At 37.3% G+C, this 18,992-nt stretch overlaps 1 pseudogene; it reads right to left on the bottom strand.

Annotated features, from left to right (window-relative positions):
* Nucleotides 1-4,230: 4,230 nt before the first annotated feature.
* On the bottom strand, nucleotides 4,231-18,570 carry LOC120104021 (annotated as a pseudogene).
* Between the last annotated feature and the right edge of the window lie 422 nt (nucleotides 18,571-18,992).

Here is an 18,992-nt window from a genome sequence, read left to right as displayed (position 1 = left end):
CATCGTACCATACTTTGCTTGCCAGCCACGCCACGACATATCAACCAGGGACCATACCCTGCTACGACTGTCAATGCCTTATCGCTCATAAGGACGAGCTGCACCATGCACCACAAGCAAGCTCTAGCTACGCGCCATCTTCTCCCATAATGAGAACGGGTCATACCTCCGCCACCTGGGCACCTCTACGGGGACTATAAATAGCCCCATCAGGTAACTCCCAGGGGGACGTTTGGCTGTACCAAATTTACCCCACTCTAACTTGATCGTCGGAGGGCTCTCACCGGAACCCCACCGGTGAGGCTTTATGCAGGTCCGCCGCCGTGTGGAAGGTGGTGCTCACCCTCTTCCTCCACATTTCGGTAGCTCCCTCGACTCCTTCGGCGTGGTCACCCTTGGGCCAAATTTGAACCACAACATTTGGTGCTAGAGGAAGGGCCTGAGTCGTGATCATGAGGTTAAGAAGTCATAGAGCTTCAAATGCATCGAGGAGCCGGGCACCAGCTCCCGACAACTCGCTCTAAAGTCCACCCCCTGCAGAACCGGCGGACCGAATTTCTCAGGTCTAGCGGGAGCAGTTCAACCTGCTTATCCAACAAGTCCAAGCGCTCACTGTGGTTGTTCAAGGCCTGCAGTAAGTAGGAGATCAACCTGTACTCCCTCCTCATGAGCATGAGTCCTCAGGACACCACTTGCGACATCATTCTCCTGTAGAGCGTCGCCACCACCGAAGCTCCCATCGAGCTTGGTTCCTAGGCCAGGAGGGCCCTTTTGGTAGCATGATTAGATCTTGCACCGAAGGAACAAAATCGTGCGAGAGCATGGTACCTATGCGGACCTCTTCCAGAGCGGACAATACCTTACGATAGAAGGACGAGTTCAGAAGGTTAGACGGTCGGGCCGACCTCAAAAGGATCAGAAAGATTAGAGGACCAGAAGGCCTGGTGGAAGAAAATGCTTCCAATATAGCTCCTATATCCTATATGTCGACGACTCCTTGACCTCAGGGGGCAGCGGCGCAGCCCAGAGCTCAACATCTGCTGCCAAACGGTCTCCAACGACTCCCAGCCAGTGCTGAGCCAAGTCCTGAGGGACTTTGAAGCTCGAGAGCTGTCAAGATGTCTCCAAAAGGTACAGAACGCCACTTCGGTTTTAAATAATTTCAATATTCCACATATTTCAGGATCGGAGAATGCAAAAGATGACCTACGGGTATCTCCATTCCCAGCGTCACCCCCCTCATCTATATTCTCGAGCTGGTGCTTACCCTTGATCTGAATTCTATTCTCGAGCTCATCTAAGTTCTCGAGGTTTTCTATGTTCTCGAGCTCATCTATATTCTCGGGCTGGTGCTTACCCTTGAGCTGGATTCTATTCTCGAGCTCATCTAAGTGCTCGAGCTCTTTTATGTTCTCGAGCTCATCTATATTCTCGGGCTGGTGTTTACCCCTGAGCTGGATTCTATTCTCGAGCTCATCTAAGTGCTTGAGCTCTTCTAAGTGCTCGAGCTCATCTAAGTGCTCGAGCTCATCTATATTCTCGGGCTGGTGCTTACCCCCGAGCTGGATTCTATTCTCGAGCTCATCTAAGTGCTCGAGCTCCTCTATGTTCTCGAGTTCATTCTAAGTGCTCAAGCTCATCTATATTCTCGGGCTGGTACTTACCCCTGAGCTGGATTCTATTCTCGAGCTCATCTATATTCTCGGGCTGGTGCTTACCCCCATTTCAACGCCAATTCGATGCCATTTCAACGCCAATTCAATGCCAATTCGATGTTATTTCGATGCCAATTCGACGCTATTTTGATGCCAATTTGACGCCATTTCGACAACAATTGAGACCATTCGACGCCTTTCAACGACATTTGACACCTTCTGCAACGACATTCCCCGATCTGAGTGGGGCGCCTTGCTGAGTCGACCACAAGCCAAAGAAGGCCGTTGAAGTCGACCTCGGAGCAGAATCGCTTAGCTCGGCTTGGAAAGCTCAGCCTAAAGCCGTTAACTTCAATGACACGAGAGGTACATCCTACTCGGCACATATATCTTCATAAATATTTGACTGAATTACAGGACGATCAACGACTGGACTACTTCCTTCGCCCGAGCCAAAAGACAACTCGAACATGGAAGTCGGAAAGCAAATGATGGGGGACAAAATGGATCATCCTATTTTCGGCATGCAGTTACCCAATTCTGGCCAAGCCGAACTCAGAAAACCGACTCCAAAAGGCCGAGCCCAGAAGACCGACTCCGAAAGGCCAAGCCTAGAAAACCGACTCCAAAAGGCCAACCCCAAAAGGCAGAGCTCAGAAGGCTAACCCCAGAAGGCTAAGCTCAGAAGGCCGAGTCCAGAAGGCCGAGCCCAGAAGGTCGACCTCGTCGTCCACATGCTGTGGCCATGCCCTGCAGCAGCCTCACTGCACCATGCTTTGCTTGCTGGTCACGCCACGACATATCAACCATGGACCATACCCTGCTATGACTGTCAACGCCTTAACGCTCATAAGGTCGGACTGCACCGTGCACCATAAGCAAGCTCTGGCTATAAGCCATCTCCTCCCATGATAAGGACGGGCCATACCTCCACCACCTGGGCACATCTACGGGGATTATAAATAGCCCCATTAGGTAACTCCCAGGGGGACTTTTGGCTGGACCAAATTTACCCCACTCTAACTTGATCGTCGGAGGATCCTCACTGGAACCCCACCGGTGAGGCTTTGTGCAGGTTCGCCGCCACGCGGTTTGGTGGCGCTCACCCTCTTCCTCCACATTCCGGCAGCTCCCTCGACTCCTCCGGCGTGGTCACCCTCGGGCCAAATTTGAACCAGAACATGTAATAACATGCAGGTATTATTATCAAAGATGGCTATGTGGGAACACTGTTTATCGAATAGTCCAATTTGTATATGTTAATTCACCGATTACAGAACTCTGTCCTGAATGCACCAGGCCTCGACAAGCCGACGCATAGCCAGTGGACTTAAAAAATATCACTATTGTGAAATGATAACAGTTGCCTGTCACCAATAATCGTGATGGTTCAAACTTCAAACCTAAGCACAAGCCCATCAGAGCCCAATCAATATCTAAAACATGAAAACCCCGATCAATATCTAAATTAGGAAAATAACAATTGTTACTTCCGTAGGAACAATGACTAGTTTTGGAGGATCTCTCTCTCTCTCTCTCTCTCTCTCTCTCTCTCTCTCTCTAAAAGAACAAATGAATTAAATCATTCAACTATAAATATATCTATGAAAATCAGAAAATAAAATATTCGACAATAGAGATATTGTCGTTCAGACAATAAACTAAAAGTTGGAAAAGAAAGAAGATTGGTAAAGTTAGCACCGAATTCCTCCATCTAGAGGGATTGGACAAAAGGAATAGAAGATGCACAAAGTTTGGAAAGCAAATTGTCAATATCACTCTACTTTCTAAATTGGATAAAAAGCTTGAGAATTGTTATTTACATTACATAAAAATGCCAATATTTTTCAAATTCGACTCTAGACTTGGTTTGATTGGAAGGCTAACGACTATTATTAGCTACCCAATGAGAAGTAATGATGGAAAATAATGAGAATATTTAATTGATCCACTTCTCACCAAATAAAAATAAAAATAAAAATGACACTTCGACCAAGCAGCAACTGCTCATCAACTCTTTTCTTTTTTTTTTTTGTTGTAGTACGTAAGAACTGTTATAGGAGACTTCTAAAACAGTTATAGTAATTTTTTAGCAATTAAAACAGTCATACTAATTATAATATTACAAATGCTGTTATTGTAAAACCTTGGAGAGAAGAGAACCATATAAACAATAAATAGAAGGAAATTAGAAGGTTAGTACAATATAGAAGAGACACTTGAACCAAGCCAACATGGGAGGGAGACCAGGAAATCCCGAGAAAGAGTATCATATGTGGTCAGCAGGCCAGGATCAACAAACAGGTGAACACTTGGTGGAAAGAGGTCAGATGAATCTGCTGCTTTTTGTAAGGTTCATCGATAACATTTTCCTATTCATCCTTGTTAATATTATCATGCACCCAAAGCTTTTTATAGCAGTCAAAAACTGTAGCATAAACTTGTCTTGTGTATCAAAAATCCCACTGTTTGCCTGCTCAATGAATTCGATTCAGATTCTGCAGCTTCTCTCTAATGTTGTAGAGTGAAATAAGCGTGTGTTTCTATCACCATTCTTAACTCAAAGCTTAACATTCACATCCACATTCTAATTCTTATATTACTTGATAAAAGAATAGGAAAAGATGTTCCATAACATCATTACATGCATGTGAATGAATTATAGTAGCATCAGGGGAAAAGGTTTTCTACCATTGAATTATATACATTGACTTCGTTATATGAAACAAATATATGAGACTTGAAAAGTTGTAATTATATATAGGAGAAGTAAGGAATATTTCATGGCTATGAATGTACAATGCTAAGTTGAGACCGAAGTCCCACTGGAACAGAACGTGTTCTGGACTAATCTGGATATCATACTGATACTTGAACATTCTGCACATGTTGTTCCTGACTGATGGCTTTGTCCCTTATTACAACAGGGGAGATCAGTTTCCACACTGCATGGTGACAGATATGAAGTGTCAGTTTAGTTACTGAACAACAACATCAGTATGAAATGGAACTTCAAATACTGAATTTGTCTGATCAAACACTCAAGTAGAATGAAATCAATTTATAGTACCAAAACAATGAGGCCAATGCTGTTTTACTTAATTTGATTCGATTAGAAATTTCATGAAAATTTTGGTTTATCAAATATTTATTTTTTTTGAGAAATACCAATTCTTTTTCTTTTTTTGGATTGTAAGAAAATGTGGTTTAAAGATAGTTCAAAAATGATTGAAAAAATTCAAGATGTATGAGAAAATAATGAGTTATATGCTGCTTGTAGCCAACACACACACACACACACATATATAGTTGGTGGACCTATGTTCTCTGTCTTTCTAAAAATTAAAGGATCACCAAACACTAATCCTGTTCTTATTCTTTTAAACAAAATAATTCAAAGTTTGACAGTTAAAGAAAATGCTGAAATTTGGATGTGCTTTGGAGCAGCATTTCACAGATTAGTTTTGAAATTACATTTTGAAGGATCACAAAAGGGAGGTGAGTTTTCCTTACAAAATAAACATTCTGATAACAAAATATCACCAATAACCTTTCTTTATTTTATTACCATTTACAAGGTGACAAGCTGCCATCTGAGTACATAAATCTCTCACAGGTCTATTTTATCTTAATTATTTTTATGTAGGAGTCCCACCGACGAAACTATAGGAGTTTTGACAAGCGCTGTTTTTATCTGGTGTGATTAGTAAAAAAAAAATATTTTACCAAGATAAGATCCAATCCAAGTGAAAAATAAAGGAATATATATGAGCACTTACAATATATGCTGGCAGCAAACCATTCGTTTATAATTTTTACCTATGTACTTGCCTAACCAAGATCGATGCTCCATCTGATACAATGACAATGATGCCAAAAATCCAAATGAAGCAAAGCCAATCTTCAAACATATTAGGATACATTGAAAGCACATCTCGGTAAAGGATATCTTACTTTCTAGTTGGTTGATCCATTTCCCAGCTAATGCATAGCATTGCAAAATACATCGTCTATGGATCCCATGACTATATGGATCATCATCTTCTGATTGAATGTTATCCTTACGAAACTGAATAGCGAATTGTTAAAATCCATTGAATAATTAATTAAACTAAAGATACTTACTTCACAGAAACTCACCTGAAAAGATTTTGCATTTATCCCAGTTGAAAATGTTGCCATTACAATTGCACAGATAGCAATTAGAAAGCTCTACAGGATAAGAATCATGAAAAAAGTATTACACTCAGCGTGAGTTTCAACGGTTGAAAGAGAAAACATTTAATTAACTACAACATCTATCATCCCGAATGATGAAATTTGTCCAGATAATCATATATTAGAATAAATTCAAAAGAAAGATTGATTGAGCAGGAATCATAAATATATTCAATATCCTGCAATGATGCACCACGCTAAGTTCCTTATCTTACAATTTCTTTAAATATTGATATACATAAACTATAGAAGCATAAATTGGTTTTCCATTTTTCCTTCTCAGATAAAATTGATATCGCAGCCAATACAATGCAACATCCATCAAATCTCTTGTTTAATATGTTCTCGAATATTTAATCATTCATTTCATATATTACATTCAAATTTTGTTGCAATGCCTGTCGGAGTTACAAAGCGACATTCCTTCTATAGTAGTATCGACCTTCTTCATTAGATATAAAGCCATCTTTTTTCATCATAGGATCAAATTCTCGTAATGATGCTTTTGGAGTAGTGATTTTTACAGAAGTAGTTCAAAGTCTAGCTAGAGCTCGTAACTTTTGTTTGTTTACTAAATGATTTCAAATTTGATGCTTAATCTTAGATAAAAAGATAGCAGTTCCTTCTTTTCTCACATTCTTTAAAATCAAAAATAGCAGTTGTAAAGAAAACTTCAGATCCGTCCTCGTCACTAATTGAACATTGATGCTGCAACTACTGTTTTAAGGTTTCATTGGATATCAACTTTCTGTTTTAAATGGTTCGATAAATTATAAGTGGCTGATGCTAGGAATTGTTTTAAGGTAGTAGTATATCAGAGAAATGAAGACTTACAGTAATAAGACTTATCATCTTGGGAGGATACTGATGCGTCAGAAACTAGCAACGTTTCAAAATTTCCAGGAATTAACCTGTTCAACATCCACGGAATCAGTTACAGGGGCAAGCAAGATGCGATTAAGGTTATCTGATGAAGAATACTAATAATGGGATGCTGATATATGGAAGCATGTTGTAATGGAGCAGGGATCATAAACAGGAGCATTCACAGATGGAGACTATTATTAGGAAGGAAAAATGATGCTAGTGAGTGAATGGAGAGCGTCGCCATGAAGGAGAGGGACTAAAGTAAATGATGTTACTTAGGAGTTACATGATGAGTTGATCACAAGCAGCACAGAAGTAGACTGAGGCACAATGCAGTGGGAGCAAGCAATAACGGAGGTCTTACAAGATCTTTAAAGAGTAAATATCCAATAACTGTGACATACCATGGCCATCAACGGCCTCATTATACAATCAAACAAAAGCAAAGATAAGTATCTATCCTTCTTACCAGTATGGTAGTCCAGTCACCATCCTCAGCCATCATCTTTTTGTGTTGCATTTATGAGTGTGAGGTTAACTGTAATGGTGCAAGTCATGTTGTCAAGTACTTTAGTGCATTATACAAAATAAATTGCCACTGTCTTACTAGGACGCGCATGTATATTATATATAAAAATATATAGGAAAGGTGTTACCACATAGTTTAAGATCTGGTATTAGCATCAAGTATCAATACTGTATTATTAATGACAATAAATGTCAAGTTTATCTTGAATAGTTAAAGCCCTCGATTTATCTCTAGAACATGACAATTTACCATCTTGAAGCAACTAAAATGTCCTATATCAGTAAAGGGTTTTCATAGCAGATCATGGCATGTTGCATATCTTTCAGCGAAGGCCTGATCTGCTATATTTTTATCATGGTATATTACTTGGATAATCTTTTACCGTTAAGAAGCATCATCTATGAACTCTAGTCTTCTGAAGTACTAATATGACCATATAGTCTCCTGAAGCATTAACATGACATTTTAGGAGATGATGACCAGTAAATAGTATAGTAAGTTAAAAGATACTGCAAAATTAAGGGCGTGAACCAAGTCTATAAAATGAAAGCATACCTTTGAATTGCAGACCAGCAAAGGAAAACAATGTACGAACCCAGGATTTCAGAAGATAAAAGGCCCTGATGAACCTGTTACCTACAAAATGGGTACTGAGACGTTCTTTTGGAACATTGCATACCTATTTTTAACTCCGTATCAACCATATAATTATAAGTTCCAACTAGATACATTCTTTGCTTAAAACATGACCACAACCATAACCATAACCAGCAGTATCATAGCCTATTTATATGTCAGCGCAATTTCCAAATCCATCTAGTTTGAGAATAAAAGAAAAATTCTGTTGTGCTTTGAACCCCATCCTCTATGATATTTTCAGCAGAAAAAGAGTAAAAAGAAGAAAATTGTGAAAAAACAAGGACATTAAATCACGTCAAGGGGATAGAGTCCCCTAAAAGGTTTGCATCAATTTTTGATCTGATTGCTTGAATTCCTAGCCCATAGGGTTTATATATTTTCAGGCTGCTACAATTCGACTAACAAGAGAAAGATCTAATCCTAAAAATATCAGGAAAACTTAATAAAAAAAATTGTGGAAAATAAATAAGTTTTGCTTGGGAAGTTTTCTTTTCAGATCAGGATTTGTATTGGTCTAAGGGCTATCCTGAAAAATTTTGGTGATTTTCCCAAATTTTTCCATGATTTATTTAGCGGTTTGTTTTTATATTTGTGCTTATGCTTTATAGCTGATCCTTAAATCTTATAAAGCTTCAGAACTTTTGTTTTCTTGGGAAGCCCAAAGGTGGTTGCCCACCATTGGACTAGCCATGCTGCTGTACAGGCGAAGCATGGGGGTTTGACTGAACCAGCTGCTTATACTCTTTTGGTGTCCTAAAAATAGTGTACCCCAAAAGACCATTTCCATCATGCAGATGCAGCCATGTCTGCTTTCATGTTGACATACCCAGTTTAGATTCCATGAGGGGTGTCTTCACACCCTTTGGTTCTCTAACACTCATCTTGAGATAAAAGACCCACAAGATATTGGAAAACAGGGATCAGAATAGAGGCTCTTGAACCTTATTTTGTCAAAATAGACATGTTGTGCCATGTCATGCTGTGTCATTCGCATGCTTAAACACATGCTACAGCCCATGGTAAACAATGTATGCCAATGTATGTTAGATGCTCACAACATTACACCGACTAGAACCTAGCATTGGAGACAAAAATAAGGGTATCCCTGTACCATGCTTGTATCTTGGTGAGATATTTCTTAATTTTGACTAGAATATATTGAGTAAATTAGGCTCAATTTGTACATGAGGATTTTATTGCAATAGGCGATGCATGCAATCCAAAAAAGCTCTATTATATTTATTTTGGATACATCTGAAAAATCAAGAAAGCTCTATTATGTTTCTTTTGATTACAACTTAAAAAAAAATCTATTGATTGGATTACTAGAAGGGATGCATGCATGCATATACATATGTACATATTCAGATCTATACGCGTTTTAATATGCATAGCTCATGGTCAACAGTTTGAATTTTCAATTTATATGACCCACTGTGTATTTTAGAACAGTGCCACAACTGAAATTATCCATTCCTGCAGCCACTTGATGCATAGGTAGGTGGCCACCAAAACATATAGTTTTTGGTTTCTAGGCATCTTTAGTGGTGCAGATCATGATATACAGTGTGATCTCCAAATAGGATGGCCCATATTAATTTTTGAATCATTACTTTTTACCATTCTGATTAACCAACTATTATGTAGCTCTTCTATGTGAATTTATGTATTCAAACATACGTATAAGCATATAACTGCTTTAGTGTTACTACGTTATTCTAGAAAAGCAATAGAATGGTGCGGACATGTGTAGTAGGGTATGCATCATAACCACTACTTAGTTAAGGCAGTCTATGCTTCAGCTAGTTCTGTTAGTTTTGGAGAAATAAACTACGGGTTAACTCTTATGCCGCTCACTACTGAATGCTAATGTTGCACTAAACGGCATAAGAGTCAGTTAGTAGTTTGTTGCTATAGAAACAATAAAACTAGCTTTGACATCATCGCCACCCTTTAATTAAGGATATGATGGTTTCCACTTTCAACACCCTTCCTGTATTGAAGTCCAGTGATATGGCTTAGGAGATATAAGAATTATTACATATCTTGGAAATCTTATTTAGTTAATGAATGAATCTTAAGCATATTTGATCTTTGGGTGTTAACAGTAAAAGAAATTCCTACTGCAGTTCATAGTTCATATAAATGAGATAAAGAGAATGTTTGTAAAAGCATGTAACTAGTGTTGAAAAGTTCTGTAAGTGCTTATTTACCATTCTCTAGCTGTCTAGGATTTATGTCATGTGCCAGATCATATCCCTACTAAGTGTGAGGGGAAATTCTTACCTAGGTTTGAAGCCTAGAATTTCATATCTGAATTGAGATTCACCATTTTTAAATAAATAAAATTCAAGTTAATACAAAATTTGGCTCAACAATGGCAATCATTCTTAAATAAACTACCTATCTTGAAGAAAGTAAGGGATTCAATAACAACATCGTGTCTACAGAAATATAGAAAACAGTGCTGTTGAAAATTTTCCATGGTGCATACCTTAGAATGTAGTGATACAATCACCATTACTTTAACCAAGATTGCAGTCAATGTGATGAAGAATATGTTGATAGTGCAAGATGTGTCCAGAGCATACATAATGCACATTAGAACAATCCCACAAAATGAACCAAGATAGAAAATGGTCGACAAGAACAACCCAAAGAAGCCACTGAAGATAATAAAAAGATTAATATTGCATCAAGCTCTAGAATTTAAATAAACTAATCTCATTTTTAAGTGCAAAAGAATATCTGAAATGACAAAATAATTTCCATTTCTTGGGGAAAAATCCTAGGATTTAAATAGCATGAATATCACAAAATATCATTTATCATATGTTCTGCCACAAATATCTAGGCTATAATTACCTCAATTTTATTTATTAGAGAATATCCAATGCAGTTTTATCCATTTAATCAGAATTATATGTTAATGTTGGAATCCATGCCTAAAAACCATTTGCATCAAACACACAATATAGCATTTCATTTCAAAATTGGTTTTATGGATATGCTTTCATGTTGTTATAAAAAGATACTGAAAAATGGCCTTGAGTTGTGAAAGGAACTACATCTTCTATTGGTTAAAATGAACAATGAGTTTCAAGCTACACCATAGGGAGGATTTGTTTACTCTACTTGAATTATGTATAGTTATAGCTGAGTTTTTGTATTTTAAAGTATCTTTGCGATGCATAATTCCTAGGCTCATTAGAGTGTTCAATCATCAAGGGCTTTGCACTTAGAAGAGAATCTCCTTCCCTATGTAGTCAATGTCAAGTATTCCCTTCCAAAAGCAGTAAAATTGGTAGGGAGGCACCAAGTTCTTCATGCAATAGTTTAAATGTGGCTGCTTAAAGTCAAGAAATAATACTTTAATGTAGTAACAGTCCAGTCACTATAGGTTATCACGGTGTTCAATAGTGCAATAAGTGGGACCAAGATGTGTGATCCATTTTAGGGTAGAAACCTATGAGAAACAATTTTCTGAATCCAGTGTTGAAATTATAATGCATGGCTTCATAAATATATGTAGATGACTGTGAACTTATGAAAATGTTTAATCATGGTTTTTTTTTAAAAGATTGATTTCTAGATGATTGATGTACAATGGCATCATAATGCTCCTTGACTGCTCACTATATCGCTATACTATGCAATCTTCACTATATGTAGAGGGCCAATTAGTCACTCAGTTTTATTTTCTTTGTTACTAAAGTGCTAGACCTATGCACCCACAGTAGAGCTGAGTAGGCAGGTAAGACTATTATTTGATGTTCCACGCTTCCACTACTACCTTCTCTATGTTTTCTCTCATATATTGCTCATTTAGAAGCATCTCCAAAGTTATTGTGCTGGTTTTGAAAAAATGATCCAACACTGCAATAGCATGGAACTTAATTTGCAAGGCTACTTGAGCTGCAAGTAAATGAAATAATTCATTGAAGATCCAATAATCCTAAATGCAAATAACTGACCCTCTCATGTAGTGTGTAAATATAACTGTAAGTCTTAGTAGCATATGTGTTTGGGGTGATTTGATCACCATAAATCATAAACAAGCTAGAAATCTAATGGCCGTAAGTCTTTATAGTAGTTTCCAGTAAACAGACGGGTGTGGTCTATCCTTTTCCTCCTTTCGGTAATGGATAGATGGACCAGATCTGGCTACTTTCTCTTTTTATGGACAGATTTGATCATCCAACTGTTGCAAGTCCTTCAAATAGATAAATGGACCAAATTGGTTTGTTTCATCTATTTAATAGACAAATCCGACCACCCAATGGCTGCAAAAAAAAAGCGTTTCTAATAAATAAATGGGTTAGATCAGCACACTTTGTCCATATTAGTAGACAAAAGGCTTTTCTACTAAATAAATAGATCAGATTTGCCCATTTTATCTTAAAGGAAGCAACCGATCATCTGACAGTTCCTAAAGCCACATCTATTGATATATTGACCAGATTGGATTGTCTCATCTATTTAGCGGACAAAGCAGAATATCCAAGAGCTACAAAAAGCAAGTACATGAATATTGTGTTTGGAAAAAGATAGGCAGTTGACAGAAAATTAAGATATTCAAATTCTGGCAAAATTGAAAGAAGAAAATGAAATAAAGGACCAAGATAAGTTAATCTTCACATGAGGGGGGAGACGAAACATAAAATTAAATTATCTTGGATTCTAGGTAGTGACTTGTCAATAATATACATAAAAGACATGTAACTGTAATAGAACATATTTTGGAAAAGTGGCAACTTATCATTAATTGTGATTAAATCTATTTTCTTTAATCACTTCTTGATGTACGCTTTTGATAGAATTCAAATTCTACATTAGCAATTTCGATGGAAAATTCTGTAAGTGTAAAAATTTAAAGAAGACAGATAAAATATATAAATATAACTGTCATAAAATAAGACTATAACTGCAATTTCAAATTCAAATTACACATGGATGCAAGCAGAAAATGTATTTGGCTTTATTAGAATTTACATAAATAAGAAGCACACGGAAGGATTACAAAATTACCCTGCACCTACATGAGCAACTTCACCTGCAAAAAGAAAAAAGGTAAAATAGCTGTTATCTCCTGTCGTTTTCTCCCCTACAAGATTCTTTTGGTTCTTTTTTTTCCTAGCTTCATGGTGGATAGAGAAATAAACCCCCCCCCCCCCCCCCCACACACACACACACAATCTTATTAATTTACACATGCTGTATTCTCAGTAAATTAGCTTCCTAATGTCAAAAGGTGGAAGGACAAACAGAAAATTTGAAATCTTTGTTAAAGGTTTATATATTAGCAGCTCTGCATAAAATTCAACAACTTAGCATCATTCTGACATTATGATTTGTGATGCAAAAAAAAAAAAAAAAAAGATGCACTGTTTTGTCATGGAAGAAATTGGCATAACGATAATACAGTTTTGTAGATTAAATAAGAACAGGAAAAAAACCTCCATGATCTAGAAAAACTACATAAACTGTTTCAGTTAAATTAAATGATACAATTACATTCAGCAACATAAATGTCACGCTCGATGATTTTTTAGCATACCATATAATTGGATAAAATGCGAAGGGATGATGAATGGAGCCATCATTGACAATAGATATATAGCAACCTTTAAAGCCCAACATCTAGAATGCCATGAGTTGCGAGCTTCTTGCAGCTTCTCAGCTCTAAGTGTAGTGACAAACATAAATGAGAAAAATATCTGAAAATATTTGTCAAGGTTCCTAATAGATTAACTTTTCAGAAGTTTATTCCCAATGAACCATTTCTGCCACAAAATGTAAGTGCGGAATTACAGTCATGAAGGACTTTATTTGAAACAATTAGTATGTCATATTCTGATAATAATGATAATGAATAGCTATATACAAGACTTTAGCTAGAAAAAATCTGGAGGCTCACCGAATTGTCTTTATTGAAGGATATGAAGCACCCTAAGCTTATACGAAGCACGCCTGCAGCATGAAAACATTCATCACCATCAATTCCACATACTGTAATATCTGGAAAGATAATTAAAACGTAAAAACATGATTTACATGATAATAAGCTTGAAAATCGTATGGCACATCTCCTGCTCAAAGTTTCTATTTATGATCCACCATGTGGTTAGGAAGGGAAGAAGTTTGTTACTGTAAATATATCGGATTAGTGCCCAATGTGAGATAAGCAGCCTAAATATTAAAAGTGCTACTCTTCCCAGATTGATTGAACTAAGTGTTTTTTAATAAAACAAGAAAATGGATTATAGCAGATTACAACTACAAAGATATTTTCCCAAAAAAAAAAAGAAAGATATTTAATATATCGGTGTAAATATATCAGGTTGCTTCCCAATGTGAGATAAGCAACCTAAAAATTAAAAAAGTTATTCTTCCAAGATTAATTGAGCTAACTATTTCTTAGTAAAATAACGAAATGGATTATAGCAGATTACAATTACAAAGATACACTTTTCTCAAAGGAAACTTAGAAAGGTATTTAATACACCCATAATATATCTGTAAAAACATGCATTATTCATTTTCCGTTCAAAACAAAATTATTTATTCATTGAACTAGTACTGTTGTGATAATTAAAGATGGTTCAAGAGAAGAAAAATTTAATATCGAGGAAGTTTTGAGTACATTATAATTTGGTAATGGATAAGAAAGAATTGCAAAGGATCTATCCATTCCATATGCAAAGTTTGGAACTATTAGTCAATAAGTAGCAGATCTGAGTATAAAGATCACAGCTCAGAGTAATTTTCATTTTAGTTATAAAGTTCATATCAAAATTATTAACTAAAGCATGAACTTATTTAATATAGTTGTCAAATGCTCAATATGAAGAGGCATACATGATGGACTGGATAGTGACATACAATGAAGAATATGGAGAAATTTGTGCCCGTAGTCACGAACAAACCATGCCGATAAATTTGTTAGAAAAAATATAAAACCATATATGTATCGAGCTCGCAAAGATTGTTTTCTTTTGACTGAATATATTGCACTTTCTTGTTTTGCAAATATCGATTGTGCCCAACTCCGTATTTCCACACTCCTGTCACCTTCTACCAGAATATTTTCAACAGGCTCAACAGGCTTCCTCATTCTGCAAACAAACAACGCAAAGATTAATGATATTTAATATTGGAAATTTTTTCCAATTATCTGAGATAATCTAGACTACTTGGGTTGGGGTCATGAAAGGAATAGAACATGATAATAAATAAGGGGAATTCAGTGACAAGATGGCCACTGGGTTATGCCTTCATAGAAGTGTCACAAACCACCTTTTTTCTTTATATATTCTTGATTCGGACTCCACCAAACACCCATCTCTGTTTTTGATAACTAGAGTCATTGATTAAGGGCCCTCATTTTCCTTAACTTAGGGGGTCACCCACAATTTCAACTTGGACAAAATAAAAATTAGGTCCATGATATATTGAATAATTCTTAACAAATATCAAGATCAATGCAGTGGGTATGGTGACTAATTTTGTGCAAGTGACAAGCTGATCTGGTGCTTGGACTTTGAAAACACATAGTCAAGAGAGAAACCAAAAGCTTCAAGGGGAGGTGTAAGAGAGAATGCAGATTGAACAAGATTTTCATTCTTTCCTATGTCTTGATGACATGGCTTGGATATACAGTGTCAAGGCAAAGACAGTCTTTTTCATCACAATGCTAATCTTCAATGCCCATCACAATCTTCAATTCTTTCCAGAAAGCACCTTGCTGATTCTTAAACACCACCATACTTGAAAACCACAACCAAAAATTAAGAAAACCATTAAAACAAGCAACTTCCTTTATCCAAGAAACAACACATCAAACAGAACTCATGGTTCTTAATCGAACCCTCAATTCTCATCAAACATAGTTCAAAAATCCCAACGAGCAGCATATTTATTCAACTTTTCCAGAAAAACAACTTACTTGCAAAACAGAAAACGTAAAAAAGGAATAAAAACACGCAACTTTCTCAATTGAAAACCAAAAGAATTACAAAAGGTCATAAAAAGAACGATAGAGTTGGGTAATAAAGAACTCACATTGTTCGGAGTTAAATACAAGAAATCAGCGATGCCAAAAACGCAGCTGCGCTTCTTCAAGTCTTCCTCTCACTCCCTTTCAATCCCTTCAACATCCTTCGGCAAAATTACCCAAAGACCAAGAAACCCACTGGATATCAAAACAATCTGATCCGTTCTTGAGATCTGGCAGACCATGAAGTGTCAGCCATCGGATCGGGGGCAAGATAAGGGACTGACCAATCGAACGGTTGTGATTTGATTAAGAGGGATGGAGAGGGAGAGGTGTAGGTGGGCCCACCCAAGGCTGGTCGGGGTGTCGGGGCGATCGCTTAGAATTTTTTTGTGACGTCGTTGCCCTCCATCCTAATCTTTTCTTTTTGTATTCTTTAGTCGATTGTTAGTGGCTGGCGGTGGCACAGGAGATGGATTTGAAGATTTCAAAACCTTTTTCTTCTTAGAGTAGCATGTAGCTAGAGAAGATTTGAAACTTTGTGATGGGTACTTCGTCAGGGGGACATTAAAAGATGTTATTAGGTCGAGCACCTTATACTGCCAGGGAATTTAGGGGCTTAGATGAACTTGGACATGCAAGTTCTGGTAGGAGACATTATATCAATGTCTGGTGTATTGATCTCGGAGGTAATCCTGTAAATAGAGGTGGGCATTGGGCCGGGCCGCCCATGGTCCGGCACGGCCCGCTTGCTACAGTAACGGGCCGTGCTAGGCACGGCTCATAAAAAGGGTCGGGCTGGGTTAAGGATTTCTGGTCCGCGGGCCGAGCCCGGCACGGCCCATAAGGGCCTGGACTGGCACAATTTATGGGCCAAGCACGGCACGGCCCGCGGGCTAGCCTGGAAAGGAATATTTATAGGACTCCATTTTTTTTCCAAAATACCCCTCAAATTAGCCATTTTATGGCTATTGGGAGGGGCAAAATGGGTAAAAAGCCACAAATAGCCGTTACGGGCCACCCATAACGGCTATTTTTTTTTGGACAGACGGTGGCACGGCCCGTTTAGTAACAGGCCGGGCCAGGCACGGCCCGTTTGGTCTGTGGCCCGGTGGGCCTGGGCCGGGCCTGGCACGGCCCGATGCCCATCTCTGCCTGTAAAGTTGCAATACTTGGATTGTGTTTTTACTAATATTCTTTTAAATTTTAATACAACTTGAGTATTACTATTGGTGCATTGTAATTTTATTAACTATCATTTCTACAAAAGATTTTTGAGTATAATACAACGTTCTTTCTACATTGCTCTTTATTTTTTCGTTTTATTTTTCATTAAGGAAATATGGTAGGAGTGCCACCTTCCAAGCAATGGTTGTCTTTTCCTTGGTCAAGGGCTAACTTGGATGGTTGGGGAGAAGGAATAAAAATGAGTCGAGTAATAGTAAACTAGTAAACTGCTTGGGTTTGTATATATACATAGATACGTACACATATATATACACACACACATACCTATCTATCTATCTATCCATCTACCTAGCTATAAATATAGAAATCCAAACTTGGCTTGTTTGTTTAATTGACCGGTTGTTACCAATTTGAGCCCAAAATTTTATTTAGTTTTGCAAGCTCAATTTTCTTTTTTAGCAAATTTTCAAGCTCAAATTGTTAAACTCTTTTTTTTCAACAAAAATGTTTAACTATTAATTCATTAGCAAATATCGATGTATGTCCATCACTATAGTCACATATGACTACATAGTTGAATCTCAAACTTCAAATCCTGCATTAGAAATATCATTATATTTTTGAGCAAATTAATGAAACCTATTATATTATTTTATTGATAAATAAAATGAAGTACAAATTCAAGCCAAGGAATGAGAAAGCAAAAAAAGAACGAAAAAAGCAAAGATAAACAGAGGAGACGGAGGGGGGACATGGGATGTCCAAGTCCAAGAAACCATACAATCCAATATCTGTCCAATGAATAAAATCCGATCCAATACAATTCCAGTTTAAACAGAGCATCGAGACAACAACTAGCCTAACCTAAATGGCCCACTGCATTCTTTTTCCTGACAAAAACATGCGAGTTCTTATATTTTCTTGCTAAATGTGAGTGCCCGCTTACGAGTATATCGCTCTGTGGGAAACACAATTCCTATAATTGACAGGTGCATATTGTGCCGATGACAAGATATTATTACTTACACTGCATGCACCACGGTGCGCAGGCAGCCAATCATGGTCGTTGATTTCTGTGGGCTTTATTCATTGAATATGCCCATCATCATCATCATAGGAACCAATGATTGTGACCGGCTGCAAGCATGGCCATATTAGGCAATAATTTTTTCGGATTGACCCGGTCAATAAAATGCTTGAATCTAAATTAATTGTTGTGATAACTCAGTGAAGATAATTTTACAATTTCCAATAATAAAAGCATGAAGAGATCTATCCGTTGGTTGATATAAATCTACTGCATAAAGAATCAAGTTCTGCTAACTCTCTTAAACCAAAAAAAAGGAGATAAACTGTGGCTATTTTTGGCAAAATATCTATTTTCTATCATACCTTGACATGGATTAGGGGACATGACTTAATCATGTCCAAAGGTTGGAAGTTTGGTCGTGCCTTGATGGTAGACAACTGTTGAGATATATTTTGCATCGTCGGACGAGAATGCGGATTTTTATCCAAACACTGAAATGCTGTCATAACTACTGCATCTAACTCATTTGCAGCTTGAGTTGTAGGAGGCGGTAGTCGTGGGTCTAATATATCTTTTAGAAAGGTGTTTTCACATACTGGAAAAGATAAAGTAGAGATGAGATCTCCTGGATGCTTTCCCATTATAATCTCAAGTGCTACTACTCCAAAACTATATACATCACATTTCTCAGTAATCTTTATTGTGTATGCAAGCTCTGCAATAGACAAGGAAAAATATAAAATCAAATTTTTATTGTCAACCACTTCTAATAGAGCTAGTTTCATTGATTTAATTAGCTCTAGAGTCCCCTTGTAACTGCAACATAAGGTATCTGATTTAATGCAAAAAGTTCAAAGCATTCTCAATTGTGTC

The sequence above is a fragment of the Phoenix dactylifera genome, unplaced genomic scaffold, assembly GCF_009389715.1.
Source record: "Phoenix dactylifera cultivar Barhee BC4 unplaced genomic scaffold, palm_55x_up_171113_PBpolish2nd_filt_p 001202F, whole genome shotgun sequence".
NCBI classification, from domain to species: Eukaryota; Viridiplantae; Streptophyta; class Magnoliopsida; order Arecales; family Arecaceae; genus Phoenix; species Phoenix dactylifera.
Note: the sequence above shows the minus strand (reverse complement) of the source record. Positions and strands in the feature narration are given on the sequence as shown.